At 44.6% G+C, this 24,296-nt stretch overlaps 1 protein-coding gene across 3 annotated transcripts in view; it reads left to right on the top strand.

Annotated features, from left to right (window-relative positions):
• Positions 1–24,296, top strand: part of B3GALT1 (beta-1,3-galactosyltransferase 1) — a 490,113-nt gene that overhangs the window by 377,992 nt on the left and 87,825 nt on the right. For all 3 annotated transcript variants that reach the window (XR_006680911.1, XM_045299055.1, XM_045299059.1), the window contains one exon: positions 16,464–16,563. The gene's annotated coding sequence lies outside the window, so the exon portion shown is untranslated. The remainder of the gene's footprint in view (positions 1–16,463; positions 16,564–24,296) is intronic.

The following is a 24,296-nucleotide window of genomic DNA, read 5'->3' as shown; positions in this document are numbered from 1 at the left end:
AAAAAAACATTGGGAAACCTCTTTTTGGTAATCTCTACTGTGGGCCAAGATCCATCTGATACCAGCAATCATATCCTTCGTTGCTCATCCTCTTCTGAACCCAGGTGGTATTCCTGGTGATTTCTTTTTGATGTAATGCGGCAACTATTCAAAAATCGTGTTCTGCAAAAATGGACTTGGATGTGATATTAATGTGGTTGCCTAGTTTCCATCTTCCTTGGAGCACATTTGTTTTTAATGGGCTCAAATACGGATCTCTTCCAGTTGGTTGGTCAGGTAGCTGTCTTCCAAATTTCTTGGCATAGCTATCCACTTCCACAATTGCATCTGTTTGTTAAAATGTCTCCACTGGTGCTCCCCAATTCCGGGAGCTTTGTTTTTTCATCAGGGCCCTCAGGGTAGTTGGGACCTCAGCCTTTGGTGGCATTGGTCTTGATCATATGCTACTTCATGAAAAGATTGCACATCGACCGATTCTTTCTTTTACAGTGATGCATTCCTTTCCTCTTCTTCCTGCACCGTCCAACATTTTGCCCATGGAATGCTTCCATATTGCAACTCAAGGCTTGCATTTTGTCTTCAATTCTTTCCATTTGAAATATGCTGAGTGGGCTCTTTCTCTTTGATTTTCTACCTCTGGGTCTTGCACGTTTCATTGTGATACTTGACTTTATCTTCTCAAGTCACCTTTTGAAAATTTCTGTTCAGCTCTTTTATTTTCATTTGCTTTAACCACTCGACATTCAAAAGCAGGTGTCAGGATCACTTCTGACATCTAATATGATCTTTTCTTTCTTTTCTGCCTTTTTAATGATGTTTTGCTTTCTTCGTGTGTGTTTTTGTTGTCTCCCACAACTCTTCTGGTCTGTGGTCATTAGTGTTCAGTGTGTCAGATCTATGCTTGAGATAGTCACGAAATTCAGATGGGATATATTTAAGGCCATACGTGGACTCCTGCATACTTGTTTTCATTTTCTTCACCTTTAGCTTAAACGTATATAACCTGTCATCGATGGTGTGTTCTATAGTTAGTCCCTGGCCTTGTTCTGAATGGTGGATAACATTGAGATGCTCAGTCATCTGTTCCACAAATGTAGCTGATTTGATTCCTTTGTGCTCCATCTGTCAAACCCCACTGTACAGTTGCTGTTTATATTGTTAGGGAAAGGGGGTGTTTGCCAGGAATGAAGTTTTGGTGTTGCAATTCTATATTATGAGATACCCAAGGTTGTTTCTATAACGCAAGGCCATGTTTCTCAAAGACTGTTCCTTCTTTTTCGTGCCCAACTTTCACACTTCAATTGTCAGTTATCATCAATGCATTTAGATCAATTTTGGGTTCCAAAGTTCATTTTAAAAAGCTCCCCTCTTTGTCTTTTCCATTAGCAGTTAGTACATAAGTTTGCATAATAGTCTTAGTAGCTAGTCTACGTTGTAGGTATGGCTATTATCATATTACTGACCGTGTTGTATTTTGAGCTAAATCCTAAAATGGTTTTGACAAGGAATATGATGCCATCTCTGTACCATTCTCAGCAAAGTAGGCCATATGAGTTTCTGATTTAAAGACTAATACTATTTCAGTCCCCTAATGTGTAAGATAGCATTTGTCAAGTGTTCCATTAATTTTTGACAACTTCCAGTTTTCCTTTGTTCACACTGTGCACATCCCACATTCGCGTCAGTCAGTGAACGTTAGAAGCTCGTCTCTGTTTGAGTTGTACCATGCCACACTAGCAGATGAAGGTCCTGAAAGCTCTCTCAAGGTCATGCCATTTAGGTCAGCTTTGAGGAGGCAGCTCTTCTCCAGGCATACTTTGAGTGCCGTCTGACCCGAGTGGCTCACCTGCCAGCATTGTGCCCGACAATGTTCTGCTACTACTCGTAAGGTTGGCACTAGCCAGTCTTTTGCAGAAGTAGATCCTCTGAAGCCAGCCCATCATGGGATGGCCATAGTGTTATGTGAGATACTCGTGACACGGCTTCCAGTACCACAGCAATGCCCAAGATGCCAACTTCAAGCTCACAGGCAGGCTAAGAGGTAGACTAGGTGCAGTGAAATGAGTTCTTAAATTCAACTAGCTTCTGTCTGGCTACAGTACAGTGCTCTTGCTGTAACCTGGTGTCTTTATAAGTTAGTGTCTTCCACTAGAATACAAATGTGAACACAGCCTGGGGGCCACATCCGACCTCCTCTGGCTCCCCAGGCTAATCACCACAGGCTGAAGCCAGAGGCCTCCACCTTCCATTCCTTTTCGGTCTATGCTGGCATGGCACTCTACTTCTGAGGCAGGGGTTGATAATTCGTTACAATGGCCACACAGAGTTCGCAGATGATGCTCACGATTTAGGGGTTTATTAGAGAAGTTAGCAAGTTACAATTCAAGTGAGGAAGGCTCCGGATACAGGTGTTCAGTCAGGATTGTTTCTCTGAGAAGACGGCCTCTCTCTGGCTCTTGACTTGGCTTCTACCCTGCTCCTGTGATGTAACAAAGCTCTTTTAGGACTGCCGATAAAGGCCCAGAGGGTATGGCACTCCACTGTAAACCTCAACCTGAAGGCACTCAGCCCAAGCTCCATGGGTCAGCCATACCAGCTCCCACAATTAAGTGCTCAGAGGCCCTCCCTCCCCCACCCCACCCCGCTCCACAAACCCAAGTCTTGCCCAAAGGCACTCAGCTTTACTTGTCTGTGGGCTGGGAATTTCACCACTCTGTCTCAGACTTGGCTCCAGGTCCAGCTGTTGTTGCTCCTCTGTTGGTCTTCTCGTGTCAAAGTCGTCGCCTGGAACAAGGACGTTCAATCCTTGGGGATCTTGGCTCTTCTCTCTTGCTGGTATTAACCAGCTGGCTTTATGCCTTGCAGGAAGACGATCCCCATTAACTCCATGAACAATCACACACACAGCTAGATCACATAATCCAATCAACACCTTCTTCCACATTTCCACTTAGACCCATCAGGGAAACCAAGGTTGTTTGATGGGCCTAACAAAGACGAAGGCTAGAAGAGTCTAAATAATCCCCTGCGCCACAATAAATTCACCAAAGCAGGGATTTTGATCTGTTTCTGTGCACTGATATATCCCAAGGACCTAGTTTAGTAACTGGCATGATTATCATTTGTTGAATTGATATAAAAGTTGGTTGGGAGAGATTTCTGACACATGGCGTTCCAAGACTATCTCAATTTTTGTCCAACGACATTTTTCACCTCAAGTTAGTTCCTGGACCTAAAACCACTAGAGACGAAACCCAGGAAGAAAGAGCAGCTGATGACTGGGTGTTGAGAGCCAGCAGCACTGGCCAGGACTGACTTAGAGAGACATAAACTTCATGGGAAGCTTACTGACAAAGGCCTGGGGCAGCTGCGATGGTCAAGTTTGATCTGCACTGCCCTTCAAACACATAAGTGTTTTCATTCTGTTTAAAGTAGGAGAGGGGAGTGGGTCTGTGCGGCAGACCAGGAGCAGCTGCACTGGCTGTGGACTTTGCATCAGCTCCGCCAGAGACAGCCGGCAATCACTGCTTCCCAATACATGTGTTCGGGGCCACTGTGCCTGCGTGGGAGCAGGACTCTGGATGGGACATTCTCCCCAGGCACAGGTAGGCAGCTAATAAACATCAGTGCTTAGCATCCTTACATGACAGCTCCGAAAATTTAGAATCTTGGGTTCCTGTACGTCCACAGTCACAACCCCTTGGGTCCTTTTACATAACAGGCAACCAAACTTTCAGAAAGGAAATTTTCTATCTGTACCATCTTCTCCCCAACACACTCACCTCTTCCGGCTCTCAGTCCAGGACTGAGAAGTATAAGGGTTTATAGTATAAACCTGAATCCCCAACAAAGCAAATTCAAAACAAAATATAGATATACAAATTCAGTTAAGAGCCAACTCAAAATGAAGGTACACATGTGCTTCCAAAGGTTCATGGGAAAAATCATTATCTCTTCATTCCATTGTTTTCCACAAACTTTCTGAAGCACTCTCATATATAAACACTGTTATCTGCAACCCAGCCTTTCAATGGAACCGTGTATCTCTGAGACCCAAGGATTAGTCTTCGTTATTGAAACCCCTCTAGATGCAATTTGGTCCCCCACTCGGTATTGAAAGCCACCGTTGCAGCTTCACAAAAGAGTTTGCAGGAAGGAACCTGAAGGCCCTTGACCTTTGTTTTTCTCTGTGCCTGGGGATGGGCAACGGTGGTCTGCAGGAGCCCTGTCTTTGATGAGCCCTCTCGGGTCATGAAGAGCTTATATGCATAGCTTGTATGCCCTCACCTCGGAGCTCTACACGCATGTATCTTGGAATAGAATCTCAAGAAAGTATTTGCATAAAGAAGAGTTGCTTCGGACCTGTGCGTGGAAACTATACATGAAGAACGATTTCCACAGGGTCACTCATTGACTATATATCCTTTGAAGGGAACTTCTACATGACCGAAATTCACCAAAGTGAAATGGGAGGCAGTCAACGAGACACGTGACTCATGAGAGGAGAGGTGGACTCAACTATGCCCTGGTCTGGATGTGGGGTTTTTGTCTTGTTTTGTGTCTTTGTCTCGAGTACTCTGCTGCAAATAGCAGTGCCTGAGACTCTGAGAATAGAGGTCCTTTAAGGTAACAGTAAAAACAATGCCAGCCAGTGTGCTTTGGTCCTGAATCAGGGAAATTCACCCATTGTGTTTGTCCTCACTCAGAATTCCGTTGAAAGGTCATTGTAGGCATGAGAATCGCAGCGGAACATGTAACCTGTAGGTTTCAATAATTCAATTCCCCGAGAAAACCCTTACATTCTCAAGGCCTGATTTATGCTCAAAATACAACAAGATCATTTGAAAACTGAGCCTCTTAGTTGTGTGCTTTTGTCTACTCGGCAGATGCCCTCCTGAGGTTGAACTCGAGGCTGCAGCGAAAAGAATTGCCAGCTGCATCTGCTTCCCGTGAAATATTCCCACAGGATATAAATGTGTCTATTTGCCATGATGAGCTACCTGAATGCCAGGCCCTAATGCAACATGACAAAAAACGTCACCTGGGCTAATTCAGCATGGCAGCATTGGGGGTGGGGGGGTGGGGAAGGATTTAAAGTATTTCAGATTAACTTTCCGCATTAGCAAGTGTCGGTGGAATTTGCTACAGCCTTTGAATCTAAAAGCATTAAATATCACATGATCCTTGTGTATCCTTAACACCAAATACCAGCTCTCATAAAATTATCCTTAAAGGAAGACACCATCTATCAGCCTGCTGTAATCTCCTGGCATAGGACAGAGTGGGGTTTCAAAGATGCTCCCTAAGGTGTCCTTATATGTGTTTAGTAGCAGGAGGCAAGAATCATTCTTTCTTTCTGCTCCCGTGGGCAGCGCTACACAAGCTATCGTTAGATGGGAATATGCTTTAGTCTTGTAGCCCCCAAGCATGTGGCTGCACAGAGACAACAGCTGATCCAAGCGAGTGCCACTTCATGAGCAGTGTGCGCCCAGGACCCAGCACGTGGCTTTAGCGTGTGGCGAATATGATTCTCCAGCTGTGCTTAGGCTCTGTGATCGAGAGGGATAGGAAGTAAGTCTCAGCATTAAAATGTATGCCTAGTGGGGGGAGGAAGCCCGAGAGGCAATACTTCACTGGAACCAGACAAGACTGGTGATCTCATTTGGTGTGCTTGTTTTCCTCCTAATCTTTTTATCTCACAAACGTAGTACTCGAATGCACGGTTATTGTGCAACTTAAACAATACAGAGATCTAGAGAGTAAGAAAGAGAAGACCTCTGGGCACTAACTGCCTGCCCCATGTCACTCCTCTCCCCAGAGGTGAGGATGGCTCATTGTTGTCTACTTGCCTTCTTTGGGGCTGGCCCTGACCATTTGAATCTAACAGGACCAAAAGGTGCAATGGTTTTTAGGATGGGACTCATTCATAATGGAGAATCACCTGATTCCCACATTATCTGCATCATATGCCATAGCCAGTTGTAATTATCTCATCAGTGTCTCTTGAAATAATACTCCAGATTAGAACATGCATCTAATCCAAGAAGGACCCCATGTTAGCATCTAGAAGGTGGTGCTTGACCCCCAGGTCGTGTAGTGGTGGCTGTCCGTGCCATTGAGCCAGTTCTAACGCGTAGAAACCCAGTGAACACAGAACAGATAATGCACCACCCTCACAATGGTCCCTGTGCTTGAGCCCATTGTGGCGCCGCTGGGTCAGTCCCTCTCCTGGAGGACTCCTCTCTTTCACTGCCCTCCGCTTTACCAAGCATGATGTCCCTTTCCAGGGACAGGCCTCTCCTGACAGTGTATCCAGAATATGTAAGACCAAATCTCACCATCCTCACCTCGAAGGAGTTGGTGTATTGTACACTAAGGTTGTTAGTGTCTTTTTATAATCCATGGATTTAAAAGTAATAATAAATAATTTAAAAGTAATAATAAATCTACAATGAAGCCAGTGATGCTTTTATATAAATTTGTATAGCATGTAAACACATTCGGAGGATACAGGGGAGGGGAATGAGTACATACACATACAAGACTTGATTTAACCTGAAAATCGTGATTCAGGTGCAGATGTATTGTCAGATCTCTTGAAGGAATTCATTCATCATTGCTGACTACATTGACCCACTCCCCAACACACACACACACACACACACACACACACACACGTTTGAAAATAAGAGACTCTAGAAACTGTCCACCAAGCTGGGAAGTTTACTTAAAGTAAACCCTTTAAAAGTGGCTGGGAAGAGATAACTGTTCTAAATGGGTCATCATTTAATTTTTAGATACTTATGTGTTTTGAAGAGCAAATAGATTTTTCTATTCCAAAATAGCTCAATTATGCTTTGATTGCAACATCAGATTTTCCGAAGATCTTGGATCTCAAATACTGTAATCATTTATACATAAGCTGATAATTGCTATACAGAAATAAACACTGTTGCTGCGGCGGTGGGACAGTGTGGGCATGTGTGGTGTTTTTCTGTTGTCTCAGAGATTTCAAAATGTGCTTAGCTCTATTGATTTTGGAAAAGGCACGGTGTGATTCACGATGATGTGAGATGCCTGCAGTACTCAAGGTAAGGCGGGGGAGGCAATATGCTGCCGCCGGTGTTCTCAGCAGAGGCTTGTTGGGGGTGGGGGGGAAGCTGGGAGGACCAGCTCACCTCTTTGACCTTCAGCAGAAGGCTTTGCACAGCATATTTGGCCTCCTTGACTCTCTGAGCAACGGCCTCATCGATGAAAGAACATTCAATCCTTGGGTCCAGAATTTCCCTCAAGGAAGAATGTGTTTTCAAATGCAGAATAGACTCCCCCTGGGCCATTGGCGTGGTCGTTCCATCACAGGCACCGCAATCCCATCGAGTAGAGACCGCTCCAGCGTGCAGTGGGTCCTGTGAAAAAATTATATTTTACTTTAACGGCGGCATCTCTCACAGATCCTTTTGTATTTATTACCAATTACTTCAGGGGGAAATGTCTTACAAGAAGTACACAGCTACTTGCCCCGATTCATAACTGTTCTCTCAAGTCCTTGCCTCCACCCTCCCTTTTCCCCACTAAAGACAAAGGTTGGTGTTTATGAACCAGACAGAAAAGCTTGTCAAAGAGGGAGCAGATGGGCTGCTTAAGGTACCATATCTGTGGGGCTACCGTTGGACTGAGCTTCGGTGCAGAGCCAGGCCACTCCTAATGTAACTTCTAACTTGAAATTGAGCATTCCAGCCATGTGTGCACCAAGTGAGCACATCTTTGCTTACTGCTCAAAGGTTGTGCCACCTCCAGCGATGGGTCTAGTGGGTGCCACTTTGTGCCCTGTACAGAGAAAGCAACAGAGAGACCCAGAAGGAAGCTTATCAGATAATGTTTTTAATAGAATGCCAGAAAACTGCACATTTTGCCCGAGGTTGTCGATTGTTATCTTGGGAGAAAAATAGTTTTCTTTTCCTCCTATCGGTCTGGTTAAAATGTCCAGCTTCCTCCTGGGAGGAAATCAGGCAAAAATGAGAACGCAGGAGGAAAAGGTGTGGCTGTAGCTCACTCACCCTGTTCTCAGGGCCAGTTTGAGCTGTGGCATCCCGGAGTGGTCCACCATCAAAATTAGCAAACTGCCTCCGTGACGGTGCCGTCGAGGGAGCTAGGTACACGGGACCCCCAGCATCCTTTGCCAGCAAGAAATTCCAGATCTAAACTTGAAAAAGACCTAGCACTCGCCAATGCACTGAAACAACGGTGTTAAAATGCATTTTGTGGTATTGTGCGCCTCATCCCCCCTACCTCTCCCCCACCCACACACACACTCTATACAAGACTTGCTGTTGTTTTCTTTTTAAACGATGCAGTCTGATCTTTTTCTCTGTCTACTTGTGACATTACTAAAGTGATGCCTGTCATAGTCTAGCCCGGGCATGGCCAACACTTTAACAATATGACGAGTTAACTCCCGATTTCTTTGAAAGGGCTACAGAGGAAAATGTGCCCAATTGGGAAGTAGGAGATGTGCATTTTCTTTCCGTGTCTCAGCTCCCATCCATACAGAGCGAGGGAGTCACCACTGGCCTACACACACACAGGGCCTATTGCTTACTTTACCACATGGTCAGCCGTCCCTGGGGTCTGGGAATAAAGAAATCCCTGTTCATTGTGACCCATGATACGGGCAAAGGAGAGTGTCCCCAAGTCCCACCTCCCAGGCTATCACCTTCTAAAGAAGCTCTTGGAAGGTGCCTCAGGGTTAACATGACTCTTTACAGTTGACATGGCTGCTGGTATGTGCACCAAGTGCCTGGGTTGCGAGGAGCCTGGTGGCCTGGTGTATTCTGCGTTGGGCTGCCAATCTCAAGGTCGTCATTGGAAACCACCTGCTGCTCTGAGGCTTTCTATTATGGTTAAAACGTGGTCCAGGAAACCAACAGAGGCAGATCTGCTCTGTCTTACTGGGTTGCTATGAGTCAGAGTGGACTCAATGGTAGTGTGTGTGTGTGTGTGTGTGTGTGTGTGAGAGAGAGAGAGAGAGAGAGACTAGATTCCTGAGTGATTCAAATGGCTAATGCACAAAGCTGCCAAGCAAAAGGTCGGAAGTTTGATCCCAACAGATAAGTTAGAGAAAGGAACCGATGATCTACTTCCCAAACCCCAGTCACTGAAATCTCTATGGAGCATGGTCTTCCCATGGGGTCGAATCGACAGGAAGGCACTGGGTTTGTATGATGGAAAGCCACATGTCAGACTTGATGCTCCCTTTTGATATAGCTATAGTATTGCTGTGTTCATTAAGTCAAAGGCATACACTCTGGACGGCTGGTTTGGTTGTGTTGTTTGCCAATGGCTGAAATACGTTTGTACAGACCCTGGCCTAGTCTCTTTCCATTGTCCCCAGCAACGGAAGTCATATCCATTTCTAAAATGACTGTCCTAGAATAAAATGTCTATTAAGAAAAAAGGAAAGCAATTGCTTACAGATAAAGAAGACCATTCTCGCTGAGACAAACTAGCTATAGACAGTCTATGTAAAACCAGAATCCTGTTTCTATTCCCTGAGCTCACAAGGCATGATTGTCTACTACAGAGTTCGCAAGATGTGCTGAGCAGTACTGAGGAGTCAGCTAGCCCATAGCTTCCTTCCTCAGTATGCAAGCTTTGCAAAATGCCTTTGCACATGTGCCCTGCAATGTTCTTAATTTACAGACCTAGCTTCTGCCATCCCGAAAGGCGGGGACTTACTGCTCCGGATAAGAAGTTTGACAGTGAAACACAACTAAATAGCCGCCCCATTGTTCTGAGTTTGCTTGTAATAAAGGTCAATTTTGTGTTCTTCCATTATTAATCATAAAACCACTCATTTATCCAGACTAACATTTTATTTAAAATAAAAACATAAATTAGAGTGCTTATATTCCTTAAGGGTATCGTGAAGACTGATCAAACTTTTAAAAGGTTCATTTACAATCAAATATGCATATTGGAAGTTTCTGACACGATAAATCCTTTGAAAACAGCTTGCGTTTTCTTTGTCCCTCTTTAACTTCCCAGAGCCTATACAATGAATTCTACACCCAAAGAAAAATAGAAAAGAAAATAACGATCTTATTGAATGCTGAAAGATTAGCTCAGATGCAGGTCCGCTTAAAATCATGGGAAAGAGTCCTAAGTACTTTGAGGACTACATGCTACATTCCTTCTTCTTCAAAGTAGCCTATGTTTGATTAGCAGAAACATTAACAGCATTTGTATTTTGCAGTCAGAAAATGGAAAGCAATTGCTTTTAATATTCAGAACACCTCATTCAAGAGAAAAACACATTTGATCACACACCAGGATACACGTACATATGCAGACACATACATGGCCCCCCTCCGCCGCGCGCGCACGCGCGCACACACAATGGGGACCCTTTCATCTGACCTTTAGTGACTTCATTCCTCTGTTTAATTATCTGAATTTTATCTGCATTAAGAAACAATGACTTCCTCTGCATCTCTAGCCCCTAGCAGAACACCACAGTATAGAGAATATTTAACGTGAGTTTTGTTGAATGAGAGCATAGATCTTACCAGAGAAGAGCTGGTTGTAGAAGTCCATTCAACTGTGGCCTTGGCTATATTTCATCAGTTCATCTACACAGAAAATACTGAGTTCAACTGAACCTCTACCACATGCAAGACCCTGTGCTAAGTGATAAGAAAGCATCTTCTCTCAATGAGTTTTGCCACACAAAAAGCATCCATTAGATTACTCTCTGGCTTCTTCGATGTTTGTTTTAGAAATATGACATATTGTAACTGGTCTAAATTGAGTTACTTTTTAATCACTGAATTTCGCAAAGTCAACCACACTTACCTTATTGAGTTTCCTAAACCTCATTTCATGTACCAAAATCATAAGATCTCCTCCATTCAGTGTTTATTGGTGTGTATGTGTGTGTGTTTAATTAAATTGGTTATGATGTTTTTATCACTAGATTAAATCTTAAGATTTAATAAGAATATGGGACTTATGAGACATGACTGAGTTTCTGAATTTATGTTTCTGTTCTCCAGACTCTGGAGCTCCCATTATTGTTTTGGGGGGATTTTTTTGCTTTGGAATACAGGACTTTAAAATAAAAAGCGAGAGCATTGATAGATGAGAGGCTTTGCTGAGAATGATCCCTGTCAAAATATCTGCTACCCCAGCTGATGACGAACGCTTTCACATCAACTCTGGATTTCCTAAAGTATCCTTATTTATTGTGTTAGTCTGGGTAGACTAGAGAAACAAATCCAGTGAGACTCATATGTGTATAAGAAACAGCTTTATCTACAAGCGCAGTTGAATATTGAGAAAACATCCCAGCCCAGTCCAGATCAAGTCCATAAATCTGGTGTTAGTCCATATGTCTGATACCAATCTATAAATTCCTCCTCAGACTCACAAAACACATGCAATGATGTCGAATACAGAAAGATCACAGGCCAGTGGGTGGGAAGTCTTGTGGATCCAGTGGTGTTGTGAGCATCTCAGCACTGGCAGGGGTCTCCATGTGGCTTCTCCAACTCATGGAACTAGGGTAGTTCCGTGTGTCTTGTCAGCTGAGAGTCTCTCAGGGAGTGAGCATGTGTTCCACCTCCAATGAGCTATTTTATCTCCTTCGTGCCTCCACATGAGGTCATCAAGCTGTGATCCCATTGACAGGCTACACGCCACCTCTTCACTCTTAATCCTCAAATTCACAACAGATTATGTAACTACCACATTTATATACATCAACTAGCTGAGGTCATCTTTTAGTAATTGACTTAAGAAGTACCTACTTTTATATCTTAAGGTTTTAATCTAAATTCTTTCTCTAGTCTGGCTAGAACATCTAAAATCTTCTCCCCACCATCTAGTATATATCCTAAACTAGCTCAAAAGTATTTTATTATTTCATTTTCTTAAATCATGCTGCAAGTATTGTGTTTGTACTGTATTCGTGCCAATAACCATGCTGACAAAAAGAATGGCAGTGCTTTTGAGCAAGAATATTATCATTATTTGGAGTTTTTTCAAAGTATTTTATTCAGGAAGTTGTTTGATCATTGCTAACCCATGCTCTTTTGATAATTCTGTCACTTGGGCTCTGGTGGCCCTATCCATTGTATCTCCTGGGACCATCTCCTTTCCACAGAGCTCAGTTGCTTCTTTCAGAAAGGCGATGAGAAAGAGCACTGAGAACACAGCGATGCTGGGAACCCTGGGATGGGAAGGATCCTCGGTGTGACACAGAGCACACCCAGCCAGCGGAAGGTACAGCCTTCCTTGGCCTGCAGCTTCACTATGTCATTCTCTTCACATGCCACCTTGTGCCAGGATGAACTTATCACAGATCTGTGCAAAGCAATCTCTCTTAAGGAGACGTTTGCTGGTACACTGGCTCTCCGGAAGCAGGAGATTTAATGAGATTGGAGAGGGAGAAGCCTAAGTTGGGAGTGTTTACTGGGACCATCCCAACCACCAATTTTCACGGTACCAATTTGCTGCCGTTGGATAAGAAGGTGGGAAGAGATGACCACAGATGGCACTCCTCGACCTCATTGAGCTGCTCAAGCACAGCATGTGTGTCTGAGGACCAGGCCAGCGCCAGAGCTTCCTGTGGGGTGCACTGGGACCTCCAGCATATCCCTCTGCTTCTTCTCACCGCCTCCCCCACCCCCCCAGTGTTGTTCCTGAGAAGACACCCCAATTAACGTTCTACATGGGACTCTTGATTGATTCCCTGTTTCTGTTTCCCAGGGACTCAGGCCCAAGTTAAGCTCATTATTAAAAATGTAGAGAGTGAAAGCCCTATGTTCGCTCCTCCATTAACTAATTAGATCAACTATTACCACCACTTGGTTTCCTAATGAATCACAGAATTTACCTTGATAAGATGATAAATGGGCAACGCCGAGGTCTTTCTGTTTTGTTGCCAGTCCTAATCTAAATCCTTTAACGTAGGCAGACCACACACAAAGCAGAATCGAACGTGGTCACCTGTTGACAGTACAGAGTCATGTCGCAAACGTCGGTGACAATACTAAAGGGGCGCTGGGAAGACAAAGACAATTTAGCCTCACGTTCAAATATGCTATCTTCGGATCCATCTGATCGTGTGTCAGTCATCAGGTCACTGAACTAGCTCCACGACTCCTCCCTGGACGTCGGCAAATAAAGCGAATGGATTCCTAAGCTGTCAGCGACCCTCTCAAACGTTTCGTTTTGCCAGATGGATCAGAAGGGAAGGAAAGAAACCAAAGAAGCGTGATAGATGAATGTACTGGCATGGCTATAATGTTCAGGCCTGGCGAAATTGTAACTTAGATTAAAATGTGGGTGACAAATTTTGAGTCTACATTCCCAGAAAAGTACAACAATTTATATTGTCAATTTTCAATTATCTGTCCTAGGAGGAATAACAATAATGGCAATTATCCAAAAGGGCAGATAATGAACAAATTCATTTCTATTTGACTTTGAAATAGTGTTCTCTGTTCCAAAACCAACACGTGAGGGTGGGAGCACTTTATATTCTGGAAATCTGCCAGGCCTGGAACTGAAATTCCTCTTTAGAAAGCAGATTGAAGAAAGTAGCTTACATTATCCACCTCGTATGGTACAATATGTTCCTACTTTCTATTTTATTGCTGCAAATAAATGCCATTATCTCAGGAAAATAATGCTCAGTTCATTCTAAGAAGAAGAAAAAAATTTGTACCTATATGTTTGCTAGCATATATATTCCCAGAATTGATCATTGAGTATTTGGTCTGAAAGAACACCCTGCCCTTGCTTGGCCACAGGTTTTCTTTTTTCTCTCTCCTTTTCCCCCCATACCAAAGAAACGAATCAGAACTGGTGCTCAAAACAAAGAGTTGTGTCTACGTAAATTTGAGATCCTGACTCTGTGTAGAACAAGGTATCCATGGGAAAATGAATAGGCGGGTCTGTGTTCTCCTTGTGTCCTTTCCCTGGCTCTGGTTACTTTTCCCTCAGTCGGTACTAGGAGCTGGATGGCAGTGCCTGGCCAAGAGTCTGCCTCACACGAACCACTCCTTTCCTTCCCTGGCCTTTGCTCAATTCAATACTGTGTTCTGTGAGTGGCACCAGAGTTCAATAAATATTTATGTTTCATCCCACTCTCTATTTATAGAAAATTCTGCAAAAGCAAGAATTATGTGTGTGTGTGTGTGTGTGTATAAAATCTTTCAGGTGTTATTTCCCCAATGTCAACATTCCTGTCTAATCAATGCCAGCTAATAGTAACACTCCAAGAGAGCAGAGAACTGCCCTGCAGGGTTTCCATAGTTTTAAGTCTCTCTGGAAGCAGAAAGCATATCTTTTTTCTTGAACTATTGCCCTATCAGTTGGTAGCTAAGCATTTAACCCCCATGCCATAGGGCTCCTTCAATATTCAGCACATCTTCAATAGAGTTCAATACAATCTAGCTCTGTGGAAATTTATCCATAAAGAGTTAGCAAATCATTTATTGAGAACCATAGCATTTTTAAGGGCTATGTATGCCAAAAGTTGACCACAAGCTCTCTTGTCTTATTCTTAGTCATGTGGCACACTCTCTTTAAAGAAAGGTACATTTTTACATAAAGAAGAAGATAGTTAAGTATCACAGTGCTCTTGAATACTTGCTTTAAGATTTCTTTGCTAAGTAGAAAGAAAATGTTTTGAGAATGATGATGGCAACATATGCACAAATGTGCTTGACACAGTGGATGGATGGATGATTGTGATAAGAGCTGTATAAGCCCCCAATAAAATGAGTTTGAAAATGAAATAAAAAATTTCTTTGCTAATTGATCTTTGATAGTTAGCCAAATTTGATTTGCTTTCCCTTTAAATATTTGAATAGCATCTTCAGTTGAACATTGACAAGGCTCTGGGGAGGTGGTTAAGCACATGGGTAGCCCAAGAAGATGTTGGTTCAAATCCTGGCTCTACTTGATATGAGAGTAACATTGGACAAGAGAAATCATGGATTGTTTTTGGTTTGGTTTGGTTTGGTTTTTTCACTGAGTTTGGAAATACTAAAACATGGCTAAGAAGGTGGTGGTGATGTTACCTGTTAAAATAAATGCAATTGAACTGATGCTGGCTCTTAAAGACCCCATAGGATAGAGTAGGCATGCCCCTCATAGCGTTTCCGAAGCGATAAATCCTGATAGAAGCAGATCGTCACATCCTCTTCCCACCAAACAGCTAGAGGGTTTGAACTGCCGACCTTTCCATTGATTACAGTTAGCCTGTGTAAATAATGAATGTATGGTTGACATTCAATGAATGTAGGGGAGAGTTGTAGTTTGCAGTACTAGCTACACCATATACAAGCGTGACTTCTAAGCACCGTCTCATAGGAACAGAGCAGCCCTTCTGCAGGCACAGGAAGCAGCCTTAGATCCAGTAGTGCTCACTCCTACCACTGTCCGGTTACCATGCCATCACCCTTCAAATCTAGCCACAGTGCTGAAACACCGTCCCCAACCTATGCCTATAATCAGAGGATGATTTCAGAAGAACCATGAACACTTTAGTCACTCAGCTCTACCCAGGATGGTCTTTCCATAATAGGAAGGATGAGAACAGATTACAGCAGCTGTCTTTATGAAGTTTTATGCAAATATAACTTGAGCCCGTAAATCAGCAATAGAGGGCAGTGTCTGGTTGACCTCCCATCCCCTTCCAGGTCATTGACACAGCCTTGATGAAATGCAGCCAGTCGTCGAGGGCTGTAAACTAAAGGGAAGGCAATCGTGTCCCGAAGCCCAGCTCTGCCACTAGTGAGTGGATTGAATGCCCTTGCCCAAATAGCTTCCCTCTCAGGACTCTTTCCATCACTTAGAATATAAAGGCATCGCATCCAATCATCGGTACGTTCTGACCACCCATGGGCTACTTCCAACCTGCAGGGAGACTTTTCCTTTTTGTTTTGTTTTTAATTAGGGGTCCAAATTTGAGACCTAAGAGGTTTCCCAGAAAATTATCTGTCAAACGTTCCTGATGTCTGCCCTTCAGAAATGTGGACCTGTGGCATTACCAACCCTGTTTTTCTGGGCAGAATGAAAACCACACCTAAACAGGAGCAATTGCCTCCTTCAACTGCAACATCTGCCCACCAGTTCCCCACACTCCCTACCTGGCCCTACTCTTTCCTAGGCAGCTCCCTCACTTACTTCACTCAGCAGGTCTTGTAGCCATCTGTGATTGCAATTTCAGGACCAGCTCTCACCCTCATTAATTTATTCATTCATTCATTGATCCTTTTTTTTTTTTTCATTTGAACAACCTCTCTGTAGTAGTCACCTAGGCATCGATCCATATAATGAACGTATAACCTATAAAGAAATCACCTGGGATTTTGCGCATTTGCTGGTTTTTGTCATTTCCAGATCCAGTTCATTTCTGTGCTTTCTAACGTTTTCTCTCCTTGCTTCTCCTTTAGGATTCTGACGTTTGGGAAGCAGCAGCCGCCCCCCTGGAGGATCTACTGCAAATCCCCCCATCAGACAGATGGCGACCACGTTCGGTGCTCTGCGCACATGGTAAGAAGAGCGAGACCTAGGCGTGCTCGGCCCAACTGGCCGGAAACGAAGGTCAGGCTCGATGCCACAGCCCCTCGCTAGGGAAACTAACAGGAGCTCTGCACAGTCAGAGGTCACTCAAGTTCAACATCTAAGGACTAACGAGTAGAGACCAAACTTCAGGTGGTTGAAAATCATGGCTACTTTATTAATGAGTTCACCTGTTAAAGTAGTGAAATGCCCTTGCCAGAAAAGGCTGGTTCCAGAATGGCACCGAGGAGGAAAAGAAGCGATAGCTTAAATAAAAATGTCCTTTCCTTTTTTTTCCAATTCCTATTTACAAGTGTCTATGAAACCTTTGACTGATTTTAATGGTGAGCTCTTTAAGATGAAATGTTAGGAAACTCAAGACATGCCTTAGGTGACCTGAGACAATGCCTAGTTAAAATCCATTTCTCTAAGGCGATAGCTAATTGATTCTTGAGTCTTCTTGACTGAAATAACCTTGTCCCACAGGCGATTGTACTTCAATAATTTCCTACTTCAGTGAAAAATAACACTACTTTTATAGAGAAAATGATGATGCTGTTTCTGAAAGTGTCTATGGTAATATTCATAGTATTTAGAATGTTTGTATTTAAACTGATAAAGAGCAAAAGACAAACAAAGAATCAGAACATTCTTCTGTATGCTGACATTTTCCCCTAAATAAATAAAGACGATTACAGCCTTCCTGGAGTGTGGCTCAGAAACAGAAGCAATACACTGCCAGAGGACACAGCGCTGATACGCCCCAGCCCCAGCAGTGCACAGAGTAGACTAAGATACCTCCTTTCAGATACTTTTCTAGATCCATATGTAGCTCAGGCGAACACTGATGTGCAGCTCCTGGTGGATAGGATTGTAGGGCAGGCTTTAGCTAATTCCCTGAGACCTAATTTGCCAAAAAGAAATTGAACAAAATTCCAGTGTATCAAATTCCTTTCTCCTTTTCATTACTTATGAAGTTTGCAGCAATTTGCACTGGATGCATCAGTCTTAAACACTTTGGGGAGTTTCTGTGAGGTTTTATTTTATGGTTTTTCCATTTGCTTCATGTCAACTTCTGAAGAAATGGTCCGTTTCGCTGAATCCCCTGCTGTTGTGCTGGAGTGAGTCTGGGTAGTGAGAGAGTGTTGGCAGACAAGGGAAGAGAGAGAGGAGCCGGCACCCAACCAAGGAGGGGCAAGAGCCATCAGGGTTCTCCCATTCTACAGACTTCCATTCCATAGTCAAGCAGAGTAGACAGATTGCTCATGTTAAAGAACTGCTGACAGAGAACTGCGGTAGTCTGTTGACATGCCCTTCCTCGTAGTTCAATGAGGGAGACAGAATGAGAACAAATCAGAATGCAAATAAATCTTACAGTTATAAGTTGCAAAGAGTCCTGGAGGTGGGGGGTGTGGGGCGTGGGATGGGGTTTCGCTGATGCAGTGAAGCGTGGGGATCTGGTTCAAAAAGAGCAGCCAGGTGACATCTGAGAGGCAGGCACATGTCCCTTTCCAGGTCTGTGATCAGATAGCATTGCCTTGGTTTGGTTTGAGGTTTCCTGAGCTGCTGGAATTAGGACCGCCGCCCGGTGTACAATGGTGAAGCCTTCTGCTGCTAAGTGAAAAGTTGGCAGTTCAAATCCCCCCAGCGGCTACAAGGGAGAAAGACCTGGTGACCTACTCCCAGGAAGACTGTTGTCCTTAGTCGATTCCAGCTCATAGAAACCATGTGTGTACCTCCTGGAACCACGTTCTCCAGCTTTTCAGAACTGTGGCCCTTTGAAGTAGTTAGCCAGCACTCTCTCCCCAAGCATGACCAGAGGGAGCCCAGCCATCAATTCAGCAAGTAGTCCAGAGCACAGCCAGGGACTCTCTGTCAAGCGAACAGGCTAGAAAATGCGGTGAGCTGTTTTTAACTCTGTCAACATTGACTCAGTGGTGCTTTAACAACAACATGTGATGCGTGGAAATTATATGGGAGCATTTGATTCTTTGCAAGACCCTCTCATGCCCTTTCCCTGTGGCATTCTGACTAATGATGTGTTCAAAACTTGGTGGCTTTCTCAGACAGAGCACGTGAGTGACCTCAGTGAGCTGACTCACAAGGGACTTGTAACATGAGTGGAAAGAGAAACTGGTGATGTCTTAAGCCATTGAGGGAAGATATTTGTTACTGTAGCATCACTGAGACCATCCTGGCTATGTTAAGGGGCATCTTTAATGAGAACGAATGATGCTGTAAAGAGACATTAAAGCAAAAAGAGTTTAAAGAAGGTCCATTAGGGCTGGAACATAGGCTGTTCGGCTTCTGGACGGAATGGATGTTTATATTCTGGAAGTGCTCTAAAACCAATTAAGTCGCTGGACTCTAAATGTCTTTGATTTGTCAAACTCTCCTATTTTATCTCTGATCTGAATTATGATCATTTTTATCAAGAACTTTGCACCCGGGCAGTGGATTTGATAATGCACTCCTAATGCCTTCTCCTGAACTGGGGCCTCTATCTTTTCAGTCAATGCTGAGATGCGCTTGGGTGCATCGGCCATTCATAGCTGAGCTGAGGCTTGGGCTGGACAGCCTCACAGCATTTTGCAATCAAGTGGTATACAATATTGTGCAATTTTGTAGCTCTTGGTATTTCATATTAATTTCTAATATCCTGGCTACGGATCCTAGGGGGGTGGAAACACAACAAACTTTTATGGGGCTCGCCATCCCCTTTTGAATGTTGATGTAGGTGAGCGTGGCTTTTGCACTTAGGATCTTGCTCAAAAATGAAACAAAACAAGAACCTTGTAGCGAAAAAGCAATTGCAGGGTTTGCCATTTATCTTCCCTAGAAGAAAAGAAGAGCTGAGTCAGCCCTCCTGGGATGTGACAGCTAAGGTACTTCTTTATCCTTGACACTGTGCAGATAGCGCTACCAATACCCTAACTGCCTTTATTGAAGTTTGGTAGACAGAGAGGAAGTGCATAGCTTCATAGGACTGTCATTCATGTTTAGTTCTTTGAGTCTTCAGGAAAATCCCCTCAAGAAGAAAAATCAGGGAAGGGAAATAAATCTAAAGCAATAACCAAGTCTTTAATATTGTCCAGGCTCAGTGGTGAGTCCTTCCATAGGAGTCATTACTCCCACCCAGTGGAGGGAACAGCCCAGGGAGGTTATAACCACCCAGCCAATGTCTTTTCCCTCTAAAGGTCTTGTGCTTTCTATCCTGCCACTTAGACTAGAGTGTAAAAGTCGTCCCTTCCTATTACCACAGTCACATACAAAGTGCCCCGGTCTGCTTTCTAGGATCCCTAGGTGTGCACTGAGAGAGAAACGCTAGACCAGTGCTTATTCATCACATGTAGATTCAGAAGAGCCTCTAAACGAAGCTGGCTGTAACAAGCTGTGCTCTACTAATTGTATATCTTCCCTTTGTTCCGCCTCATCCTGGATAATTAGCACCGTTTTGAAAATAAAAGTTTTTTATGACATTAAAATTCTTATACAGCACACCCTCTAATTATTTCATATCTTAATATTAGGGACTCAGATTCTCGTGGTAGAAGGGGGAATTCTGTTTGTTATTTAATTACTTACAGAAGGAGCGTAGGAAGGGTGGAAAAGAGGAGACAAAAAGATTATTAAAATAATTTCTACTCTTAGATCAAGGCTCAGGCTTATGTTTGTCTGGAAGCTTCACTCCCACCTGGAGTGGTGTCAGACCTTGTCTGTATGAGCAATAGTCTCAATTATGCCGCTTACATCTCTCCTTGACCTTCAAAGCTGATGAAAAGCCTCCTAACCACCCCCACCCCCCACAAACCCTCATTCCATAGTTCAAACTGAAGGCCTTGGCGATGCCAGAGTAAAATATTCACCTTCCGTGTGGGATGTCCAAGGTCAATTTCTGACCAATGCCTCTCAAATGCAGCTACGCGTATCTGTCCTAGCAGTCTTGGGTGATGCCCTGACGCAGAGCAGATTGCAATCAGAAGAGCTTCCAGACGAAGCCAGACTAGGAAGAAGGGCCAAACCACCTCCTCCTGAAACGGAGCCCAGTTGGATTGCGCCGGTCGGATCACAGTGTGCTTGGGGTTGTGGAACGTCACAGGCCCTCTGACAACAGCAGCACAGGGACAGGGAAGTTTCCTCTCCCCATGCTCGGTGGCACGTGGTACTAGTCTCCTGGCATCTATCTGCCCTGTATGATAGGAATGGGGCGTGGGGGAAAGACTAGTGGTCATTCATGGGTATCTGTTTTTCTCTTTCTTCCCGGGCACTAAACTGACAGGCTTCTCTCGGAGCTCAGTGAGATCGTGTGAGGATGAGTCTCTAGCAGTGGAAGACATGGAAGGTGGCTGATTTCTGGGGACCAGGGTCTTGAGAAATTGGGTGTGCTTTCTTCCAGCAGTCGTTCCCTACTGCAATCTTAGGAGAGGACCCTGAGGCCTGCAGGGAATGGGGAGCCAGCCGTGGAGACGGAATTGCCAGGTGGGACACCCTGCTTTAGCAGGAGCCCCCACCCCACCCCCAGGAGGTTGTTCCACAAGAATGAATTGACTGCCTTCTTTAGAAAGTTCTGAAAGTTAAGGGTTAATTGTTATAGCTGCTCCCCCACACTCACTCTCCGCTATCAAGTTGATGCTGATTCATAGTGATGCGACAGGGCAGGGTAGAACAGCCCCTGCAAGTGTTCAAGACTGGAACTCTCTGAAAGCAGAAAGCCTCTTCTTTCTCCAGAAGCCCAACACCTAACCCACTGCGCTACCAGGGCTCAGTGTGGGCGGAACTAGCAGTGTGTTCATATTTGTAAGTGCATGCGTCTGCATAGTGGGTGTGCATCGGTACATGCATGAGTCCTAGTGCAGTGTGACTCCCTCTATACGAGGCACCCAGAGGACTGAGACAGACCCTTCCACTTAACGCAGAGTAAAGTTAAACTGCTTTGGTGCCTTGTGTGGAAATGGAGTAAAGGGTCCTCAGAGTGAAGAGTGGGGTCTGCTCGGAAACATGCTCCCCACTGTTTTAAATAAGATTAACTGGAGGCCCTTTCTTGCCCCTAGTGTGACCCCAAGTAGCTTGTCCAAAGATCAATTGCCAAGAGTAGACAATGTATGGCTGAGCCCCGCACTTCGTAGAGTCCATCTTAAATGATATTCCCCCTTAGACTAGCCTACTTGGCACTTTTGAGAGAAGATCTATCCCTCTTATCTGAGCCCGTCCAGTCAGCCCCTGAGAAGAAAGGCCACCTTCCAGGCCAGCTCAGGGGCAGCTGGAGAAACTGAGTGTCAGTGGCTTCTCATGGGGCCGTGGCACTCGGCTCACGTACTCACCTCGGTAGCACTGCCATTGTGTTTGGCAAATGCTCCTGCTTGTGGTTCAGTATCGGCTGTGAGGGAGGCAGGGGCTTGGGGTTTATTTATTTGTGTGTTTTTTTTTAATTTTTATTCTCAAATTGAATTCTGATAAAGATTTTGGACTATGACCATTTCAGAGGTACTTTTAAAAATAATATCCCCCAGATTCCCTGGCCTTCTTCCTTGTGAGTTCGTGCCTTCGTTCAGGCCACCTTCGCTTTTCCTCAGAGTTGAGATTGGGGGCTACACAAATTCCCTCAAGATGGGAAAGAAAACCTATCATCCTCCAGGGGGGCAGAGTAGCAGCCTCCAGTCTGCCTGCGGTTCCTCCTTTTCTCGGTCTCTCTCCCTCCAGAGGCAGTCAGCCTGACTTCTGTAAGAGGCACTGCTGGGAAATGTCATGTCCCTGGACTCTCAGTCTGGTGCTCTGCCTGCCTGGCCATTCTGCTGTCCAGGGTGCACTGCATGGTCTTCTCCAGCCTGGAAATCAGCTCCTTGCAAGGACTCTTCTCAGACCTTCAGGATCCCCTGAAAGGGGGGGGACAGGCAGGCAGTGTCTGCATCTTTGAAGGACCTCTTCCCTGACAAGTGGCCGTCAGTCTGAGTTGAAGAAGAAACAGCAGGAGCTCTGAAGGAAGTCTCATATTCCTACGCTCTAGCACAGCAATCTGTGTGCAAAGAGGCTTCTGAGCTTTTCAAAGAAATGCAGGCAGGCAAATGAAGAGATGCCCTGTCAGGAACCGGGTGAGTCTAAGGGGTGGTGTGATGTGATGTGATGTATGAGGAAGGCATGAGGAGCATGTTAGGGATTTCCAAGACACACGGGAATCTTGGCACATAAAAGGCCGAGCTTTGTACCTTGAGGGACCAGATGTCCCCCACACCAAAACGAGTGTGCTTCACCCACAGAAGCAGAGCAGGAGGCCCAAGCACACCAGTGTGGCACGATGTACAAACCCCAACACTAAGGCATGTGTCTCCTATGTGACAGGCTCTATAGTAGGAGCTCATAGGTCATGTCATTGGTTGCTCAAAACATCCCTGCAAATGTGTATCTACACAGCAATGTGGCTGTCGAGGGAGTGAGGCTCGAGAGTGAGGGACCAAAACACGGCAGGTGCCAGTTACCTTATGCAGGACACAGGCTGAGCACTTAGTGACAAAGAACAAAGGAAAAAGTTGATTCCGCTTATAAAAATCGGAACCCTGACTTGATTCTCAGCCACTTTGTCCTGGCCTCGGGTCCTCTAAATTCTTCTTGATTGGGAACTGGATTGGTCTAGGTTAAATCCTGGAGGGAGGCCAGGGGTACCTCTCCAGGACAAAGAAGGAGACGTCGAGCCTGCTGTGATTTGAAGGGATCACCAAAGGCAGTTGTTGGGGCAGCTATCCACACCACAGTGTCTTTCCTGGGACATAGTCACCGCTATTCACAGCACATTTCCCTGAACCCTGGAGAGATTGCACAGGAGGGGCATTAGTAAACCCAGCAAAGGCGTCCCCTGGTAGCAAACCTGTGACAACCCAGAGTAGTCACATCCTACCGTTCCCTCCCACAGCAGCTCCCATAGATCTCTAGATCTGTGGCCCAGTCATCTCCACAAAAACTCACTCGTCTGTGTACCCGGCCCCTTGACTTTTATACAGGTCTATGTAAGGCACTTTTACACATTAATCTGGCAGTTGAGGAAACTAGCTCAAGAGAGTAAGGGACAAAGAGCCAGAGAGGCACCAGTTATAAGAGGCAGGACACACACTAGTCACTTGGTGACACAGAACAAAAGGATGAGTAGTTAGTTGATTCTCTGCACCAGTCCTGAACCTGAACTTTAGTAGGTGCTCTAGACATGTGGGTCAAATTGGTCAAATAGATTAGCCTAAGCCTTCATCATAGTGTTTGGGAAAAGGTTCTGCAATATAAATCCCCAATAAATTTTTCCTGAACCATAATGTCTACCTTTCTTCTCAGCTTCTCCAATCATTCCTAATTGCATAAAACTCTGCTCAGACTCTAGTGAAATGAGTGTAGCCTATGATGAACTAACTGCCTCATGAATGCATGAGCACCACCCGATGGGAACATGTTCTCTTGCAGGCCAGAAATGTGCGTGATCATCGAGTTGATGTGGAGTTCACTATGGTTATTCTTGCTAGTTCTCCTGAACACCATCTACCTAAGAAATTAATTTCTCCTGACGCAAGCATTCCCAGCAGGTTAGGTTTGACCACACTTTTTTCTGTCTCTTTCAAAAAAATAAATAAATCCAGGGCAATTGATGCAATCAATGTCTCTAATTTCAATCGGCCCTAAATGTAATCATCTCAATCCTAATAACAGGCAACCTTTATTAAATGCTTACTAAGTCCTGAGCACTGTGG

The sequence above is a fragment of the Echinops telfairi genome, unplaced genomic scaffold (genome assembly GCF_000313985.2).
Source record: "Echinops telfairi isolate 266 unplaced genomic scaffold, ASM31398v2 ScPeMD7_4;HRSCAF=17, whole genome shotgun sequence".
Classification (NCBI taxonomy): domain Eukaryota; kingdom Metazoa; phylum Chordata; class Mammalia; order Afrosoricida; family Tenrecidae; genus Echinops; species Echinops telfairi.
The sequence above is the reverse complement of the archived record's forward strand: the minus strand, read 5'-3'. Positions and strand labels throughout refer to the sequence as shown.